This window comes from Dipteris shenzhenensis, chromosome 28, assembly GCF_047967505.1.
Source record: "Dipteris shenzhenensis isolate YYH24624 ecotype China chromosome 28, Dip_SZ_1.0, whole genome shotgun sequence".
In the NCBI taxonomy this organism is placed as follows: domain Eukaryota; kingdom Viridiplantae; phylum Streptophyta; class Polypodiopsida; order Gleicheniales; family Dipteridaceae; genus Dipteris; species Dipteris shenzhenensis.
In genome coordinates this window covers 12456473-12461513 of record NC_141623.1, presented here as the reverse complement: position 1 = coordinate 12461513, position 5041 = coordinate 12456473, and the positions used below count along the sequence as shown (strand labels likewise).

The following is a 5041-nucleotide window of genomic DNA, read 5'->3' as shown; positions in this document are numbered from 1 at the left end:
TGATTTCAATTAAGCACTCATACTTGTTGGACTGTTGGTTTTGACTTTGAGTAGTGAAACTCTTTATCTTTGAGTGTTTACCATTTGTTGAGAATCTAGGATTTGAAAGGTTGCACTTTTATGTTAGCCCCTACCTTTGGTTGAGGTGGATGTTGGGATGGACAACCTTTGTTAGGGTCTAATAACAAAGATATAGTGGTTAGTGGATATGCACATGGATGCTACTCACTGGTCCTGATGAGATGCATATTGCTGATTTTAAGGCTGATTTGAATGCCTCGTTTGAGATGTCAGACTTGGGACTTTTGCATCATTACTTGGGCATTCAGTTTAAACAATGTGCTGAAGGGATTGCATTGTGTCAGACACAATATGTAGAGACATTGTTGAGGAGATTTGGCCTTGAGGACAGCAAGTCTATTGCTACTCCTATGGAGACAGGTTTGAAATTAAGTCTTCATGATGCTGGAGATCCCTTTGATGTCACCCTCTATCAGCAAAGTGTTGGATGTCTCATCTATGTATGCATAACCAGGCCAGATATTCAGTTTGCAGTCTCACAGGTGAGCAGGTTTATGCATAGCCCAGGGTCTAAGCATTGGCAGGCAGTTAAGCGGATCTTTCGCTATTTACATGGCACTATACATCTTGGGTTGTTTTATCCCAAGGGGGGTACCTTACTGCCAGATTTGCATGCTTTTTTGGACTCAGATTGGGCTGGTTGCTACGACACCCGCGTGTCCACTAGCGGTTTTTGCTTCATGCTTGGAAGCTCATGCATATCATGGTTGAGCAAGAAGCAGCCTACAGTGGCCACTTCAAGTTGTGAAGCTGAGTACAGGGCAGTTTTCACAGCTACGGTTGAGTGTGTTTGGCTCAGACGCCTTGTGGCTGATTTGGGTGTTGGATAGGAGACTGCCACCACCATCTACACTGACAGTCAGAGCACATTGGCAGTTGCGAGGAACCCAGTGTTTCATGCTCGCACAAAGCACATTGAGGTGCACTACCACTATGTCAGGGAGAGACTCTCAGCAGGAGAGATCAGCTTGGTCTATGTGCCGACACAGGACAACCTTGCATATCTGTTCACAAAGGCGCTTTCTCGTGAGAAGTTCGAAGCTTTCCGCAAAGCTTTGGGCTTGCTTCCCTTTGTGGATTGAACACCTTGTAGGGCTTGGCACTTCCCTATACATTCAGTGCTAGCTCTTGATCACCGCATCACTCTAGGGGGGATTTGTTGATGTATTATAGTAGTGATGTGTGTGATCACACTTAGGACCGCCGGGGCACTTTTTCCCTCATTAGGAGGTTTTTTTCCCCGTGCACTAGATATATGCCCAGTCTCATTCTAGGGCATTATCTTTGTATCTTTTGTACTGTGCACACTAACGAAGACATACTGTGTGTTGTGCGCTCCCGAGCTTCATCTCCTTCATGCTTTCTGTTCGTGCTTGCATCCGTGTTCCAACAATTATCAACGATCCAATACCCCTAGAATTCGCCTAAAAGAGAGGAAGAAGCTTTCATGGTGGCTCAAAAAATAGATGGACCATGTGTGCACAGTGAGCGGCCAAACAAGAACTACTTTAGAGACTTAAATAGAGAGAGAAAAGAGCATAGGAATGGAGAAAAGGATTGGAGACTCAAGGAAAATGATAAGAAGTGACTTTCATTGCCATGAGAGTAAGACTCCACTCAAATACACTCAAAATACTACAAACACAAGGGAGAAGAAGAGGTTTCTTACATACAAGAGGGAGCAAAAGCTCCAAGACTACTCATAGAGAGAGAATAAACTAGAGAGAGATGGACTCAAGAGTCTACATAAGAGAATATCTACAAGAGGGAGAGAAGGCTCATGGAAGAGGCTTGAGGAGACTAGAGCTATAGCAATATGGGGCCTAATGGTGGAAGAGATGTTGAACAAGGGAGAGGAGGGCTCCTTTTATAGAGATTTTATCACCCTCCTTCACCCATTTACAATTATTGCCTGTAGATTCCTTTCCCCATCAATCACATAAGCCCGTATGTCACCGTCCATGTCCTTTTTGGCTACTCTTGCCATGTGTCCCATCAAAATATGCTCAAGAGTCTTAAAATATTGAGAAACTCAAGAGTCTCCCCACATGGAGCCCATAGGGACCCTCTCTTTTCCATATGTCCATATCCTCCTTATTCCACATAGGAATTCTAGAAGGATTCCTCTTGACTCCACACTCCTCCACATGCCTTCCACACGCTTGGCATGTGATTGCTCTTATATTATTGGAACACATGGACATGAGCCCACCTCTTTATATGACTCACTCTTCCTATTTTCTAAAAACCCCATAATATCCCATACACAAATAACTCTCACCCCATACCAAGGTATTTATAATTCATACCTATGTTATTTACAATGATCCATTCCACTCATCCTCTCAATCCCATACAATATCTTAGAAAATAGAAATAAGTGAGAGCTGCTAGGCTATCACTTGATACTCAAACTCTTATAAAACATAGAAGAAAACAATACCAATGCCAAATTAAAAAATATCAATTTTTGGCATCACATCTTTCCCCCCCCTGCAAATACTCTCTAATGACAAAGAGGGTCTGCTGGCCCTCAAGGTGGTCGAGCATAGAAGAATTTAAGGCGATACTCATTGGTGTGTCCGGGTATCACCATGCCATCAACATCCTCAAGCTGATACATTCCATTCGTGAACTTCTTTTTGACTCGATATGGTCCCTCCCATCGGCTGATAAACTTTTTGTCTAGCCACTTGTCCAGACGGCTATCAAATCTCATTACCAAATCTCCTTCTGCAATATCTTTCTTCTTGTGTAATTTGGTGTCAAAACGGGCCTTGCACATTTTTTGAGAAGCTTCCAAGTTTTCTAAGGCCTGTAATCTGCATTCATCCAAGGCTTCTAGCTGTACCAAGCATTGAGCATAGGCATCCTCCTGTGCTTCTTTTCTTGCAACAGCAGTGCAAAGACTATGTATCTCCAATTCAGTGGGCAAAATGGCTTCTATTCTATACACTAGTTGGAATGGTGTAAACCCAATAGCTAGCTTGTGTGTGGTTCTGTAAGCCCATAAAACTTCTGCCAAGTGCCTATCCCAAAGCCTTTTCTTGATGTCTACAAGCTTTTCCATTGAATTGCACAACAATCCATTTGTTTTCTTAGCCAAGCCATTACATTGGGGATAGTATGGTATGGACATGCTATGATTTATCTTTAGCTTATGCACCATATCTTCAATTAGTTTATTTCTAAAAGAGGTTCCTCCATCAGTGAAAATTTCCAAAGGACAGCCAAATCATGAACAAATTTGATCAAAGATAAATTTGCAACTGTGCTTGCCTTGCTATTGACTGTAGCCTTGGCCTCTACCCACCGAGTCGCATAATTTGTGGCCACCAATAAATAATGCAAGGGAGTGATCCCACAAAGTCCAACCCCCACCTCTCAAATGGTCCATATGCTGGAATAGACTTCAAGGGTCCAGGAATCAACTGTCACCTTTCAAACTTTTGGCATACTTTACAACTTTGACACCATTCATATACATCCTTATGGAGGCGTGGCCAAAAGTAACCTGCATTAAGAATTCTCCTAGCTGTGCTTGCCGAAGCAAAATGACCAGAGCATTCATGACACATTTCTAGGATTCTCCTAGTCTCCATGGGATGGCTTAGATCTCTTTCTATCTATGCTCCCCATTGATACCCGAATTAAAATGCAAGAATGAGGGAAGAATCATCAACCACTACCCAACAAGACTCCCCACGCGGGGGACGTAGTGTTATAAATAAACTACCTATTGCAGAAAAATCAATCCTTTTTGTACAAAGTTTCTCTAGGAAAAGTTTGGCTATGCGGAAGGGTTACCACAATTGAGTGTGGTACGCATTTATAGAGAATGAACACAAAGCACAATGCTTTTCTCGGATGGCCACTATAGCGCAGGTCATTCATTCCAAAGTAGATATAAATTAGTGCTTAGTAAGTAGGTCCCAAATTAGGATAAACCAAAATAAAGCATACCATTAGATTTTCATGAAGATAAATGTTCAAAATTGTGACACATGGCTAAAGGAGAGCTCACAAAATGAAAAATGGGTCTAGGCTACCTACTGTAAAGATGTGCTCCCAAAACGAAAACATGGGTCTAGGCTACCTGCTGTAAAAGAGCATAAGTTAATCGTTTCAAAGCAAGTGTTAAAATTTTCTTAATAAGTGGGTCCCAAATTAGGACGAGCTAAAGTAAAAGCAAATCATATCATTAGATCTTAATGAAGATCAACGTCAACAATTGTGATAGGTGACCAAGGGCCTATCACACAAGGGTGAGAATGTGCCACTGGCTACTAGGTGGGCTCAAATCTGATGCGGCTTTGGCACCTTCATTTTGGCATCAATTTGGCACCTCCATTTTGGAGGGTACAGATTTGAGTAGTGGTACTGCATTTCGACTCCAACCACAGCTCACATAGATGATCCTTAGGGCTCTGTCAGACGCAATAAAGCAGTCAGTTCACGTAAACAAATGGCATTGGTGTTTCAGAGTCACACTAAAGGCACACAAAAAGCCTCATGGGCAAGAAAATTTGGGTCTAGTACAATAAATATAGATTAAATGGCTTGAAATTTCCACGTTTTAAAACCTATTTCAAGTTAGAAGTTTACTATCTAAATTTTGCAATTCACCTCACATTAGACCTCCCTTTTGAGTGAACCCAATGACACAATGCTTAAGGGTTGATGGCCTCCGTTATGGCACTCAATAAGTCGATCCACCAATCACGGGTTTCATGCTACTTTTATTAAAGGATAGATAAAAGGACATAAGCCATTGAATGCTTATTTGCTAGCAAGTACCCACGAGTTGAAGACTAGCCGAAGAGAGGTTCCTTAACTCTAGTTTCCCGAACCCCTCTCAACGTAATCTTGAAGACTAGCCGAAGAGAGGTTCCTTAACTCTAGTTTCCCGAACCCCTCTCAACGTAATCTTGAAGCGGACCTCTCACAATCCATTGGTCTT

At 42.2% G+C, this 5041-nt stretch overlaps 1 pseudogene; it reads left to right on the top strand.

Annotated features, from left to right (window-relative positions):
- The first annotated feature begins 295 nt into the window (after nucleotides 1-295).
- On the top strand, nucleotides 296-1387 carry LOC147883180 (secreted RxLR effector protein 161 pseudogene; annotated as a pseudogene).
- The last annotated feature ends 3654 nt before the right edge of the window (nucleotides 1388-5041 follow it).